Raw genomic sequence first — 16088 nt, 5'->3', positions numbered from 1 at the left:
AATACTATATCATACAATTAAAATATATAAAAAAGAATAATTAAATATATGTAGCATGCCAATAAAATTATGTACCTACATTAAAATATTTGTATTATGCAAATAAAATTATATATCACTATTATACATAGTAAAATAAAAAATAAATATCATCTAAAAACTAATAATGTACCATACAATAAAACAAAAACATGCTGTACAATAAAATATATATACCAACAAAACAAAACTTACAAAATAATTTGGTTAAAACAAAACTAATATGTACTATAATCTTTAAGTAATTTTCTTCTAATTTTGAAAAAAAAAAAACTGAAAAATAAAATATTAATTTTTTTATGTGGCAAAAAGATAATATGAATAATAATAGTGTAAAAGGGTCATTTCTTTATAAGTTTTGAAATGTGGATATTTACCTACATAGTATTATGATTTGAGGTCATTTGGTATAATTTTTCTAAAATCTTTTGCTAATTTTTGTGATTAAATGTCAACTTTTAGTTAAATTTAAAATTATAAGATAGTATTTAATGAAGCCAATTTTATCTAAAAATATATACAAATTTTAATTAATTTTGTTATAGTAAAAAAAATTATTGTAACTAAAAAGGCACTCACACGTCACAATAAATTGTAATCTTTATGTTATTGATATTTTTATGACATCCTATTCATTTGTTAAACTATAATTTTGTAAAACCTATTAAAAAAAATAAATCAAAAAATTCTAATATATGCAAGATAACTAAATAGATTCAACATATACAAAATGAAGGATCGATATTATGCGCCTCCAACTATTGATGCATATAACTTCCTCTAACATGTAGATCTTAAAATCTGCAAAATAAGAGAGAAAAGAATTAGCGGGGTAGATCTTTTAAGCTCTCACTAGCTCTCTTTGATGGTGATTGATAGAATAAATATGATTAGAGGAGTTTGGGACCAATATCTAATATTTATATTGGCATTAAAGTCTCTGCCACATATAATTGTAAGAATATTTTGACAATTAAATTAAAAAATAAATTGTATTATTAATATCATGATGACCATTAATCAGAATGTTTTTTTTACCAAAAATATAATATTAATTTTGATATACTAAATCAATTAATTACAATTAATTGATTATATATCATGTGAATAAAATATTCAAATCACTAAATACTATTGGGTATATATAAAATATATTAATGTCAATCAAGACAAAATTTGTTAGACACTTATTGACGCAATTTTTCGTCAACCAGAAGATCGTAACAAAAAGCAGATTGGACTGAGACCATGGTTATTAGAAATAAACTGTAAAAAAATGACGTAACGACTTCTGGTATTTCACTCCATATATCACAATTATAATGGAGCTATGTCTACTTATTATTTTAGTAATCAGAACTCAAACACACTATAGTCTTGTTCTCAAGAATGTGCTTGAGTGAATTACAATACACAAGATCTACAATAAAATCTCTATAAGTGCTTCTATTTGACTGGTTTTAGAAGACAATGTCAACGAATTCATGTTCTTTTATGGTGAGATTAGACTGAATGATATGAGAAAAATGTTTAGTGTTTTTGGAAAAATTGTTCTAAGTGAAAAGAACCAATAGATAGAGATTCGAAAAGTTGTAAATGAGGTAATGAAACAGAGATCAAAAACAAGTCAAAGAGGTTCTATTCAGTTGAGGGTCCCTTTCCCTAGGTCCAACATGATGCTTATACAGGCCTAGAGTTTGCAACCCATTCCCCCACAATTCAAAGAAATGTTAAAAATATCTCACACTTTCACATTTAATAATAAAGAAAAAAATATTCAAATCTAATATCTTGCATATTTTCAATGATATTTATGCTTTGAAACTCTTCTAGAAGCTTTTCCTTCGAGAGTCAAATTGAGGAAGTGTTAAAGTGGCTTCTACGTTAAAGAATGGCATGATGGGTGAGTAGTAACACCAAAGGAAGGTCAATAATCATGTAGGGCAATGCTTGGATGAGTATTTTCCCTAAAAAGGTGTCAATACCTGTGTAACAAGCTTCATGAGGCTCCTCTTTGGTAATACTCACCATATGTGAGTATTGACCATGGGATTGGTCAATACTCATGTAGCTATTGCAGGGGGTGAGCACTGACACTATTTCATGGTCAGTACTCACATTGCTTCTCCTCTTGGGGATTTTGTTGTCTTTGAAAATTGTTTGAGAATTGGTAGATATGTTTTAGGGTTTTGAGCTTGGAAACCCTAAGGAATCATTTGCCCAAACGTTTACATGAGTACTAACCATGGAGGAATGGTTAGTACTTGTGTACCACACAAGTACTTCTTTTAGTGGCTCCTATCATTTTTTGAGTGATCACTGATGTTGTAGAGAACTATTTCTCCACCATTCTCTTGGGATCTTTACCTTTGGTGTGCACTGACCATTCTCCGGTGTCAGTATTCGTGTGTTTGGGTGAGTACTACAACAATGGTGTGGTCAGCACTCATATAACACTCTGTATGGCTATTTCTTGTAAAACTTCAACTTTATGTTCAAGTCTTAGTGCTCTTGTACCCAAATAAGTTAAGAACTTGTTAGATTTCTTCTCGAATTAGGGTTTTGGAAAGAAAAATTTATCTCAAATTTAATGAGAATGCCAACCCTTTTATGCCCTAAATAAAACTGTTTCTATGTAATTTCATTTATTATCTAAATAAAGAAAACGAAAAATAACTTATGATTACTTAATATTTAAATTTTATTAAATTTAGATCATAGAGTTATTCACATTTATAGTGATGTCATCACAGTAGAATATATTTGTGATTATATGATTCAAAGTGTTAGTCCCTTGGTTTATGACTGCATCAAATTTACACTAACGTAAAAATCAGTGATGTGGTCTATTTATTGTAAGGCAATGTGTTATGTATTTTGTAACACCCTAACTAGTCTAGGCATGTTACGTGATTTTTAAACGTACTGTGCAGCTCGTTGCTAATCAACGAGGTTTATGGAAATTGTGATTAATTAAAATTTTGCTTTTTAATTAAAACTTATATAATACATACAAAATATTCGGGATCCCGATTACAAAATACTTTACAAAAGTTTACTAATTCTTTACAAAATATTTGTTGCCCGGCGACTAACTACAAAAGCGCTTGATGTCTCGAGGATCGTACGCTCCAGGCCTAACGACCCCGACATGTACAATCTTCATCGGCTCGTCCTCACGGTTCCTCAGCCTTGGCCTTGCCCTTACCTACACATAAACATAGCACTGTGAGTCGACAGACTCAGTAAGAAAAGCATAAATCATAAAACATACATAAATCTCGGGTTATGATCAGACGCCCATACCCCTAACCACAACCCTAATTCCCGTGTCCCACACGGTACTGAGTCTCGAACGTTCGTATGACAATACTTTTGACAGAGTAACAGCCTGTACTCGGTACACTGGTCATACTCCAGCCGCTAGTCATACTCTAGCCTTACCGATGTGTTACAGTATCAGCCTATACTCGGTACACTAGTCATACTCTAGCTGCTAGTCATACTCTAGCCTTACCGATGTGATACAGCCAAACAGTACAGTACCATCGACCATAATATCACCCTATACTCGGTACACTAGTCATACTCTAGTCGTACCGATGTGATACTATCGAATGGTACGAAGCCAACATACATCTCTAATGTAATCTAACAGGCTTCCTAACATGCACGCTAAACATGTAAATACATATGCATACTGTTATACTAATCTTACCTCAATTCCGAATTTAGGTGTGCCGCTCAACCTGAGTGGAACGAACTGCACGGCGATTTACAGGCTCCTAAACCATAGCAATCACAAGACTGATAAGTGACACGCTAAATCACTTCACGGGGACTTAAACTAGAAATTCAAAGTTTCCCTATCGATAAAAAGCATGGAAATACCTTAAACAACACAAAAATGGGAAGAACTAGTGTTCTTAAAAATGTCTCTACCGGTAGACCGGTTCTACAACCGGAATTCTGGTTCTAGAAAATTCCTGGAAGCCTCAACCGGTCGACCGGTTGCTAATGGCTTCCCTGAACCGGAATTACGGTTCAGTGCAGGAAATTTTCAAAAATTCACTACTCATGCAATTCAACCCCAATTCATACCAAAACTTCGAGACCTGTTATTTAGACCCTAAGGAACATAACCAAAGCAAGAAAACCAAGCTTCATGCACAAAATCAAAAACCACCATTAAAGCTTCAAGCTTTGAGTTCAAAACTCAAGCTTGGTTAAATCACCCTAACATGCAACAAAACCTGATTTAATCTACTCAAACAAGCATAATATAGCCTCTGAAAACAACAACAATCAAATGCAACAAGCACAACAAGCTATTTCATCAATTTATCATAAAAACCATAGTTTGAGTTAAAATTCTACACTTGCTTAAAATCAACTAATCCTGCATCAAAATCTATTCTATTTCATTCAATTAAACATTTTTAAACTATAGAAAACAACAACAACAACCAACAGCAGCTATCAACATTAAATCACCAAGCATGCACTTATTTTTCTTCAAAAATTCATGAACACCCAAAGAAGGTTTCAAGAACCATACCTCCTTAGCTTGAGATCACTACCAACAAGCTTAAATAATAAGAATTACAGAACAAAATCCCAGCCCTAGCAGCCCCAATTCCAACCAAAAAGAGAGAGAGAGAGAGAGCTCTTGAGAGAAAATGAAAAAATTGCGTTTTTTCTTTGATTTTTCTTATTTTTGCAAAATGAATAATAAAATAGTTTTTACATACTTTTTACTCAGCATAAAATAACTAATAAAATCAGATTTATAAACTTTAAATAAAATTCATAAATAACAAGGAACATATGGAAAAATGACCTTTTTGCCCTCACACAATAAAATGACATAAAAGGGTACTAAGGGGTATTTTGGGAAAACTCTAAATTCCCGACAAATCCCGACATTCCAAATGTCTAAATAAATTTTCCCACAATACTGAAATACTAAATTGTGATTTTCTTGAGCCATACACCGTGTTCCATGTTCCCGGGCACCGAAAATGCAAAATTATGAAATTTCACTATATGAAATAAAAATATTGGGTTTTATGCACTAAATAAAAATCTTTACAATCTGGTTAGTTATCAATATAAGAAATTTGAAGTGATTGTTGTTTGCATGAATTTTACATGCTAATATATTGATTATGTTTACACACAGAATCAGTTAAATCCAGATCATATGTTTATTCACAATTATAGTATTGTCAACACAGTGGAATGTGATTGTGATCATATGAATCAAAAGACTTGGTCCCTGTTTCATCAGTGCTATTGGATTTACACTAATGTGATAATCAACGATAATGTGTACTTACACTTGGAGTAAGTGTTATGTTCTTTCCAGGACATTAGTAAAGTATACTAGTTTTGAATGTATGGAGTATACATTGGACTGGACCGATATTGCAACTAAGTTAAGATATTACAAACTTACCGTTATACATATCTTTCAAAGTCAATATCAGTAGTTGATCTTAAGATTAAAAGAATCTAAATCCTGATATGCTTAGGCTCAATTCAGGAGTGCTATTCATGTTCTTTGATTTATTAGTTAAGCCTACTTTTAGGTCAGGGTGATACGTATATTTTGGGAACATGATAGTATGATTGAGTGGGAGTGCTGAACATAAATATGGAATCTATAGCTTCTACTGGTGTATAGAAGTCAAGTGATGATTCCCTTCGAGCTTAGAAAATAGAAGTAAATGGATGAGCTCTTGTTTAACTGACTAATTATTAGATCACTAAAAACCATTTACAAGTAGCTAAGTGTTTTAAGGGGCAAAATACATTGAGGGGTGAGAACAGTAAAGAAATCCCATCTCGATGTAGATCATCTATATAGAGGATCTTTAAATCACAATAAATAACAATGGTTAAATGAGATAGCATATTGATATCGTGAAACATATAATATTCTCTATATAAGTCTGAGATTGCAATTCTAAGTTCTAAGAGTGGATTCAACGAAGAATTAATAATTAGGAATTTACTTGGTAAATTTGGTTCACTTACTGGAAGCTCAGCATATAGATCCATGGTCCCCATTCTAGTTGAGAACATTCTGCTTGTAAGACTCATTAATTGATTTGTGATTGATCAATTATAATTCTAAACTTAGACTATGTCTAATTTTATGAAATTTCACTAAGCAGGGGTGAAATTGTAAAGAAAAGAGATTCTAGGTTTATTTATTTATTAATGGACTTTATATGTCTAATTAATAATTAAATTAAATGACAATATTATTTAATAATCTATTTTAGTTATTAAATAATTAGTTTTGGCATTTAAAAGGTTAAAATTGGAAAATTAGTGTTTTTGAGAAAATAGAAATAAAATTTGATAAAACTGCAAAATCAAGTGGGGCCCACTAACACACCATGGCCGGCCACTTATTGTGGATTTTCAAATTAATATTTTCATTATTTTAATGCCAAATAATTCCTAACCTAAACCTAGTAGTTTCCTATAAATAGAAAGTGATGGCTCAGTCAAATCACATGCTTTCATTAGCTTTCTGACAGAAATTTCTCTCTTCAGATAAACTGAGCCTTCCCTACTTTCTATACCTGGCCGAAATCATCCTTCTCTTTTCCCTTCATCTATTTCGAACCCTAGTGAAAGAGTAAGTGCCCACACACAGCAAGCAGTAACTCAATCATAGATTGGAAGACTGTGAAGGATCAAACTTGAAGAAGAAGGACATTCGGGCTCAGATCTTGATAATACTCTGCTACAGAAAGGATACGAGGGTTAGAGATCTGAGTGGAAGGAGACATTAATTCCGCTGCATCAATGTAAGGTTTTCTTAACTTTATATGTGTTTAATTTATCATTTTAGAAAGTTCATGTTGGTTTTTATGCCCTAAATAAAACTCTTTACAATCTGATTAGTTATCAATATAAGAAATTTGAAGTAATTGATGTTTGCGTGAATTCTACATGCTAATGGTTTAATATGTTTAAATATGTTTATTACATTTACACACAAAATCAGTTAAATCCAGATCATATGTTTATTCACAATTACAGTATCGTCAACACAGTGGAATGTGATTGTGATCATATGAATCAAAAGACTTGGTCCCTGTTTCATTAGTGCTATTGGATTTACACTAATGTGATAATCAGCGATGATGTGTACTTACACTTGGAGTAAGTGTTATGTTCTTTCCAGGACATTAGTAAAGTATACTAGTTTCGAATGTATGGAGTATACATTGGACTGGACCGATATTGCAACTAAGTTAAGATATCACAAACTTACCGTTATACATATCTTTCCAAGTCAATATCAGTTGATCTTAAGATTAAAAGAATCTAAATCCTGATATGCTTAGGCTCAACTCAGGAGTGCTATTCATGTTCTTAGATTTATTAATTAAGCCTACTTTTCGGTCAGGGTGATACGTATATTTTGGGAACATGATAGTATGATTGAGTGGGAGTGCTGAACATAAATATGGAATCTATAGCTTCTACTGGTGTATAGAAGTCAAGTGATGATTCCCTTCGAGCTTAGCAAATAGAAGTAAATGGATGAGCTCTTGTTTAACTGACTAATTATTAGATCACTAAACACCATTTACAGGTAGCTAAGTGTTTTAAGGGGCAAAATACATTGAGGGGTGAGAACGGTAAAGAAATCCCATCTTGATGTAGATCATCTATATAGAGGATCTTTAAATCACAATAAGATTATAACAATGGTTAAATGAGATAGCATATTGATATCGTGGAACATACAATATGCTCTATATAAGTCTGAGAGTGCAATTCTAAGTTCTAAGAGTGGATTCAACAAAGAATTAATAAGTAGGAATTTACTTGGTAAATTTGGTTCACTTATTGGAAGCTCAGCATATAGATCCATGGTCCCCATTCTAGTTGAGAACATTCTGCTTGTAAGACTCATTAATTGATTCGTGATTGATCAATTATAATTCTAAAGTTAGACTATGTCTAATTTTATGAATTTTCACTAAGCAGGGGTGAAATTTTAAAGAAAAGAGTTTCTAGGTTTATTTATTTATTAATGGACTTTATATGTCTAATTAATAATTAAATTAAATGAAAATATTATTTAATAATCTATTTTAGTTATTAAATAATTAGTTTTGGCATTTAAAAGGTTAGAATTGGAAAATTGGTGTTTTTGAGAAAATAGAGATAAAATTTGATAAAACTGCAAAATCAAGTGGGGCCCACTACTACACCTTGGCCGACCACTTAATGAGGTTTTTCAAATTAATTTTTTCATTATTTTAATGCCAAATAATTCCTAACATAAACCTAGTAGTTGCCTATAAATAGAAAGTGATGGCTCAGTCAAACAAAAGTTTTCAACAAGCCTTTCTGACAGAAATTTCTCTCTTCAGAAAAACTGAGCCTTCCCCACTTTCTATACCTGGCTGAAACCCTCTCTCTTCTTTTCTACTTCATGAATTTCGACCCTAGTGAAAGAGTAAGTGCCCACACACAGCAAGCAGTAACTCAATCATAGATTGGAAGACTGTGAAGGATCAAACTTGAAGAAGAAGGACATTCGGGCTCAGATCTTGATTATACTCTGCTACAAAAAGGAAACAGGGGTTAGAGATCTGATTGGAAGGAGACATTAATTCTGCTGCATCAATGTAAGGTTTTCTTAACTTTATATGTGTTTAATTTATCGTTTTAGAAAGTTCATATTTAGGGTGTTTAAACAACATACTTGTGAGTAGATCTAAGATCCTTGTAAAATAAATTTCCAACTGTTCATATTTAGGGTGTTTAAACAACATACTTGTGAGTAGCTCTAAGATCCTGGTAAAATAAATTCCAACAACTGGCCTTAGAGCCATGGTAATTGATTTACTTGCAAGAAATTTGGACTTTCACTACAAGAAAATTGAGCAAATTCGGAACCCCAATCTCGGCGGGCTCGTGTGTGTCCGTCGAGATTGACTGTAAAATTAAAAAGAATAAGTTCTAACGGACAGCATTCTCGGCGGGCCTTGTGTGTACCGTCAAAATTGAAAAAAAATTCACTGAACAATGGACCAATCTCGGCGGGCTATAAAAAGGCTGCCGAGATCGGTCCCCTTAAAATTTGAAGCTGACGGTTATGGGCATCAAGACTACCCAATCTCGACAGAAACGTTATGGCCCGCCGAGATCGGTCCTTGAAAAAACCCTAATCAGCTGCCCAACCCGTCACAATGTTTGCCTCTCTTTTCTTCCCTAATTTTTTCCCTCTCTTTCTCCCTCCAAAATTTCAATCGCATATTTTATCCGCCTCTCTAATTCTTCATTCTTCTCTCGTTCTCTCTCCCTCCTCTTGTCGATTCTCTCTCTTGCTCACATTTGACATTTGACATCTTGCATCACCATCTTCCTTTCGTTTTTCAGGTGTGGCAAGTGTTGGAGAAGACATTGGGGATGGGACAACGCCAGAGCTAGGGACGATGAAACATGGTCACTGGATACGAACACTAGTCTGTGCTTCCTCTTCTCTTTATTATCAAATCTATATTTTTTTCTTCCATTTATATATATTTGTAATTTGTATATGTATATATATGTATTTTTTGCTTTAAATTAGTTTATTTTCTTTTTTTTTTATATACATATATATGTATGTATGCCTTTTTATTATGCCTGAGATTTGTTTTTATTGACTTTGATATGAATTTGGGGATTTTAATATTGTTCCAGGATATATTGGATTGCTTTTGTCAATAGAATTTTTATATATTGGATTGATTTATGTTTTGTAAGTTCATGAGAATTGAATTTTGATAAATGGATTTTGTATTTTTGGAAAGGGAAATTCTTTTTTGTTTGTTTTTCGTTTTTGATTCTGATATATTTATTTTCATAATTATTTTCGTTTTGGGTTTCTATTTAAAATAGGCATTTGGTGGTTTGGTTTTCGAATAATGTTTCTTTGATTGATTTAATGGAATTTGTCTCTGACCAGAAGTTTATGTTTTCTTTTTTTTTTAGTGTGGTGTAGAAATTTATCTTTTTGAATGAGTCTACTAATTTGAGACTTTACTGTGGTTTTTTCAGTTGAATTTTATCTTGTGGAAGAAATTATATAGAGTTCATGCTACCCTTTTGCAAGATAATGAAGACAAAGTATGAGTGGAGTAGGGTAACTCTTTTTCCCTTTCAACTTTATTGTCTTCTGCGTATTATGATTTTTCTGGGTTAATAAATGAACTACTTGCTTCTATCTGTAATCTTTAGCTTAGTGGTGAGGGAGGGATGAGAAAAAGAGAGGGGTCATGGGTTCGAACCTATGACCTGCTACAACACATTGATTAAGCTTACTTGTTTCTTTCCTCCTGCAACACATTTGGTTTCTTTGGTCCCTTCTGCAAGTGTTTATTAGGTGCAAAAAAAATATATTTGGTTTTGTTTCGTCATCTTTGTAAATTGTTAGGTACTATATATTGTTTGGTCTAATATGATAGTTGTACATGTTGCTTTTTCTGCATTTAATGCAGTTATAACCTTTAGTAGGATCAATGTATTTCTTATCTTATGAGATTAGTTTAGTTTTTAAAGTCTTAGGATGAAAGAGTAAACAGAGCTAGAAGCTATAGTAATTACTTCTATTAATATTATTATTATTGCTATTAATTCTCTTATTGAATTTGTTTCTAAATTATAGACAAGAAGTCAAATAAGCTGTGGTGTTTTTTTTTTGTAAATGTGTTATGCTTTCTGTTCTTTTGATTTACTATTTCAAATGAAATTGATAAAAACAAGAATCATAAAATCTTAATATTTGCATAAATAATTACTTATTAAATTGTGGGCATTCTTCAAGTGGGCATATGAAACTTTACTGGTTTTAAAATAAAAATTTTCTTTTCCTTTCATAATCATTATTGGACTCGGTGATAAAGATACTTGACACCTATACAATAACAGAAAATGTGCTAGGTTCTTCGTTCTAGAAACTATTGCCAGAGTTCCCTACTTCGATCAGAGTTTTTTGTTTGTTGTTTGCTTTTCTAGCAATATTATACTTAGAATAGTTATGAGGTACTAATCTAAAAAACTTATCTTAAGGTTTGGGAAACATGTAATTGGATAGGATTTGGATCACAAGAAGGGAATTACTATATTGTTTGCCACCACTTATTGTACTTAAAATGCTTATGAGGTACTTTTACTTAATCAAAAAAAAAAAATTAGCTCTTTGTCAGTTTAGATCATTAGCCACTAGGTTGATTATTCATTGTTTATTTTTCTGATGTTGACCTACTTTGTCATAGTGGATAATTAAATACCTTTTTCTACTATGATTAATGACTTTCTAATTTATTCTTTACAGGGTGCCCCTGAAACTATTTAAGATTAGAGCAGATTCAACCAATATATTGTCAAAAGTGAAAGGCTAATCACATGAATTGGTAAGTATCTTTTCTTATGCACTCACACAGATAGGCTAAAATATATTCTATTATATCTATAACATTTGTGGTGATCTAAATATTGAGAGTAACATTTGCATTGAGTGTCACTTTTAAAAAAATTATTACAAAAAATATTGTGTCGGTATCTGTAAGTATTGTGATGATTTTGTTTAGATTTTATAAAAGCAGATAGGTGCTTGGAAAATGATCAATAATAACAATGACAACAATAATAAAAGGAACTTCTATCCAATGGTGTGTACTTTGAATGTAAAGGGTAAGAATTGATTTTAACTTCATAATAAATCTAACCTCTCAAAATTACAATTTATTTGCATTCTTTTTTCAGCTTTGATATATATGAACATCGGATGCCATCTCAGACATTTTACAATTATTAGATTGTCATTTTATTCTAATATGAAGTTAATAATCATAGGTAATAATAACCAGTGATCAAGCCTTAACAACATGTAAAAAAGTTAAAATATACACTTGTGTTAAATGATTAGCTTCCTAAATAGCATTGAAAAAAACCTACTAGTTCATCCTTGTTATAAAGCATATCATTGTTCTTCGTTAATATAGCAGTGATATTTACAATTATTTTGTTTAATTGCAACATGAGTTTTTGAGTTTACAACATTGTTTTGTGTTCTGCAGGTTGTTGATATTCTTGAAAATGTTGCTTAAGGGGATAAGCCACTACTAGAAAATGAGGATTAAGAAAAAAAAATAGTTGGTTGTTACTTTCATGAGAGGAGATATATTGGTTGCCATACATTTATTTTTGTATATTTGCTTTGAAAGATTTTTATTATTAATTATGTATTGTATAGAAATCATTTTTGTTTGATATTTTTGGAATAAAATTTGGTTATTATATACACATGAATAATATTGGCAGCATGTGAATTTTTATCTCTAAAAAAAATATTTTTTTTTTAAAAAAATGACCTATCTCGAAGGGCTTAGCCCGTCGAGATTGCTCACCTATCTCGGAGGGCTAGGCCCGTCGAGATTGCTCACCTATATCGGCACGCTAGGCCCGTCGATATAGACCCATACTCAATCTCGGCGCTCAAATTCACGGCAGGCAATGACCGCCGAGATAGAGCAATAACGGGGGGCTGGGCCCGCCGATATAGGTCTAATTTCTTGTAGTGTTTAAAACGATTGGTGTTTGTGAATTTTTGTTAAAAATAATTGAATATCTGTTTTTGGAATTATTTTTATTGGATATTATGGAAAAAATTAAGCAAGTTACTTTTTTACAGAACTCAATTTCGATTTAATTTGAATTAGTTATGATTTTTTGAAGATTCAAAAAAAATGGAGTTGTGCTGAAATTCTCACTCGCGCGCGAAAGCTGTCCGTACAGCTCGCAATTTTTTCGTTTTTCTTCGTTTTTTCATGCTTTTTCATGGAATTAACTTCCGATTTTTTGTGTAGTTTTGTATTTATATATTTACTATTCCTAATTCAACTCTAATTATCATAATGAATTAATTTAATATTTTTTAAATTTAATTCATGATATGAGTGTAATTTGAATTTAAAATAGTAAATATCTATCTTTTTGCTTAATAATTTATCTTATTTTTAAATTTGATTATATCTTATCTTATTTTTAAATTTGATTATATCTTATCTTATTTTTAAATTTAAGGTCAGATATTTAGTTTTTTAAATTATTTTTTTTTAAAATATTTTGAACTTATTTAAATTTAAAATAAGATAACTATAATCATGAAATTTTAAATAGATGTAAGATATTTTGCTAACTTTTAAATTTTGTTATTTTATCTATTTAAATTAAATTTAAAATCTGAAAAAGATATTTTATTTATCTTTTCTAATTTTTTATTAATTTTTATTTATAAAATAACATTTAATTTTTAAAAGTAGTTAGCAAATTTTGAAATGATATTTAGGTTTGTTGAAACCTAATTTTTCAATTGTTCATTGCAATTGCTTGAGAAATGGAATTATTTGAAATCTGGAGAGTTGAAACTTAAGGTTGGTAATGGCGAAATGGTTTCGGTTAGAGCTAGAGGAAAAGCCAAACTCAAGTTTCAAAGCAGAATTTTGGAGTTAGACAATGTCTTATAAAATTCCAAATTTCAGTAGAAACTTGGTTTCTGTTTCATGCTTACAATTCCAACAATACAAATTAGATTTTTCGAGTTCATGTTCTACCATTTCTCGAAATGACATTCATATTTCTGTTGCGTCCATGGAACAGGGGCTTTATGTTCTTAGACCAGCAACACCATTTGCCCTACATAACGAACTTTTTAAAGTAGCTAAACCTAGAAACCACAAAAAGAAAAAGATCGATGATGATAATGAAACATATCTATGACATTTACGTTTAGGTCACATAGGCTATGACAGACTAAATAGGCTAACCAAAGACGGTCCATTGAAAAATGTCGTCTTAGGTGAATTACCTGTTTGCGAGTCTTGCCTAGAAGCAAAGATGACCAAATGTTCTTTCTCTGCAAAGGGAGAGCGTCCCAAACAACCCCTTAGGGTTAGTGCATTCAGATATTTGCGGACCTTTGAATGTAAAAGCCCGAGGTGGTTATGAGTACTTTGTCACTTTCATTGACGATTACTCTAGATATGGACATATTTACCTTATGCATAAGAAATCTGAAACATTTGAAAAGTTTCAAGAATTTCATGCTTTGGCTCAAAAAAAAATAGGTAAAACATTAAAGATCTTGCGAACTGATAGGGGTGGAGAATATATAGATATGCAGTTCAAAGATCATTTAATTGAACTTGGAATTGAATCCCAATACACTGCCCCAGGCACTCCACATCAAAATGGAGCTGCAGAAAGAAGAAATCACACTCTTTTGGAAATGGTTAGGTCTATGCTGAGTTATTCAACTCTGTGTACGTCCTTCTGGGGATATGCTATACAGATGGCAAATGACATTTTAAATGTTGTTCCATCTAAAGCAGTCCCTAAGACACCCGTAGAACTATGGAATGGTCGTACACCTAGTTTACGCCACTACAGAATTTGCGGGTGCCCTGCTCATGTCTTGAGAAAGAAAGAAGGAAAACTTGAATCACGAACTGAAGTTTGCATGTTTGTCGGAAATTCTAAAGAGACTAGGGGTGGCCTGTTTTATAGTCACAAGGATAATAAAGTGTTCGTTTCTACAAATGCTACTTTTCTTGAAGAAAACTATATTAGAGACAACAAACCGAAAAGTAAAGTTGTTTTAGAGGAAATGATTTCAGATATAACTCCTTCCAATGTTCCGTCCTCTTCCACTCAAGAAGAGGATAATCCCACTCCTTCAGTCGAACCAACTGAGAAAACTACTACCAAAGTTCCTGTTCAGAAAATCACCGCTCCTCGTCGAAGTGGGAGGGTTTCAACAAAACCAGCTCGTTATGGCTTGGATGGTGAAATCAATATGGTCGTTGGTGACGGTATTGATGACGACCCATTAACCTATAAACAGGCAATGGCTAGTCCGCAACGGAAATGATGGTCAGCCGACATGGATTTAGAAATGGATTCCATGAAAAAGAACAAAGTTTGGGAATATGTAGACGCACCTGATGACTATCATCCAATCAGATGTAAGTGGGTTTCAAGAAGAAAAGAGGCGCAGGAGGCAAAGTAGAAACTTTTAAAGCTAGACTTGTAGGAAAGGGTTATACCCAAAGAGAAGGTCTGGACTATGAGGAAACTTTTAGTCCTGTTGCCATGCTCAAATCCATCTGAATTCTTCTCTCCATAGCTGCTGCTTTCGATTATGAAATCTGGCAAATGGATGTCAAGACTGCCTTCCTTAATGGGGTACTTGAAGAAACCATCTATATGGAGCAACCAGAAGGCTATGTTCTTCCAGGGCAGGAAAAGAAAGTTTGCAAATTAAATAAGTCTATCTATGGACTTAAGCAAGCTTCTCGCTCATGGAACAAAAGGTTTGATGAAATCTTCAAGACCTACGGCTTTCTTTAGAATGAAGATGAACCTTGTGTTTACCAACTCAAGGAAGACCAAGTAGTAGTATTCCTGGTCCTTTATGTTGACGATATTTTGATTATTGGAAACAATATCAAGAAAATGACTCACATCAAGGAATGGCTTAACACTCAATTCGATATGAAAGATTTGGGTGAGGCAGCCTATGTTCTTGGTATTCAGATTATCAGAAACCGAAAGAACAGATCTCTTGCTCTCTCTCAAACAACCTATATTGACAAAGTTTTAGAGAGATTCTCCATGAACAACACCAATGGGGCGAACATGCCTTCTAGATATGGTATTCGTCTATCTAAGGAACAGTCTCCTACTGATCCTCAAGAGATAGAGGACATGGCGAAAGTTCTTTATGCTTCTGCAGTTGGAAGTCTAATGTATGCAATATTATGCACTAGACCTGACATCTGCTATGTAGTTAGAATTGTGTGCAGGTATCAGTCAAATCCAGGAAAAGAACATTGGAATGCAGTTAAGTATATTCTGAAATACTTAAAGAGTACAAGGAATCTTGTGTTAGTCTACAAGGGTGGTGCTTTGAATCCTATAGGCTATACTGATTCAGATTTTCCAGGCATGTCTGGAAGACAGGAAAT

General features: G+C 32.3%; 1 long non-coding RNA gene across 1 annotated transcript; it reads left to right on the top strand.

The window, feature by feature from the left end:
• Positions 1-9033: 9033 nt before the first annotated feature.
• LOC133039483 (uncharacterized) lies at positions 9034-12392 on the top strand. Its single transcript, XR_009688633.1, has 3 exons — positions 9034-10204; positions 11396-11474; positions 12141-12392. It is a non-coding gene; the product is annotated as an uncharacterized LOC133039483 (long non-coding RNA).
• Positions 12393-16088: the final 3696 nt, after the last annotated feature.

Source organism: Cannabis sativa, chromosome 6 (assembly GCF_029168945.1).
Source record: "Cannabis sativa cultivar Pink pepper isolate KNU-18-1 chromosome 6, ASM2916894v1, whole genome shotgun sequence".
Lineage (NCBI taxonomy): Eukaryota > Viridiplantae > Streptophyta > Magnoliopsida > Rosales > Cannabaceae > Cannabis > Cannabis sativa.
This window is presented reverse-complemented; position numbering and strand designations above follow the sequence as displayed.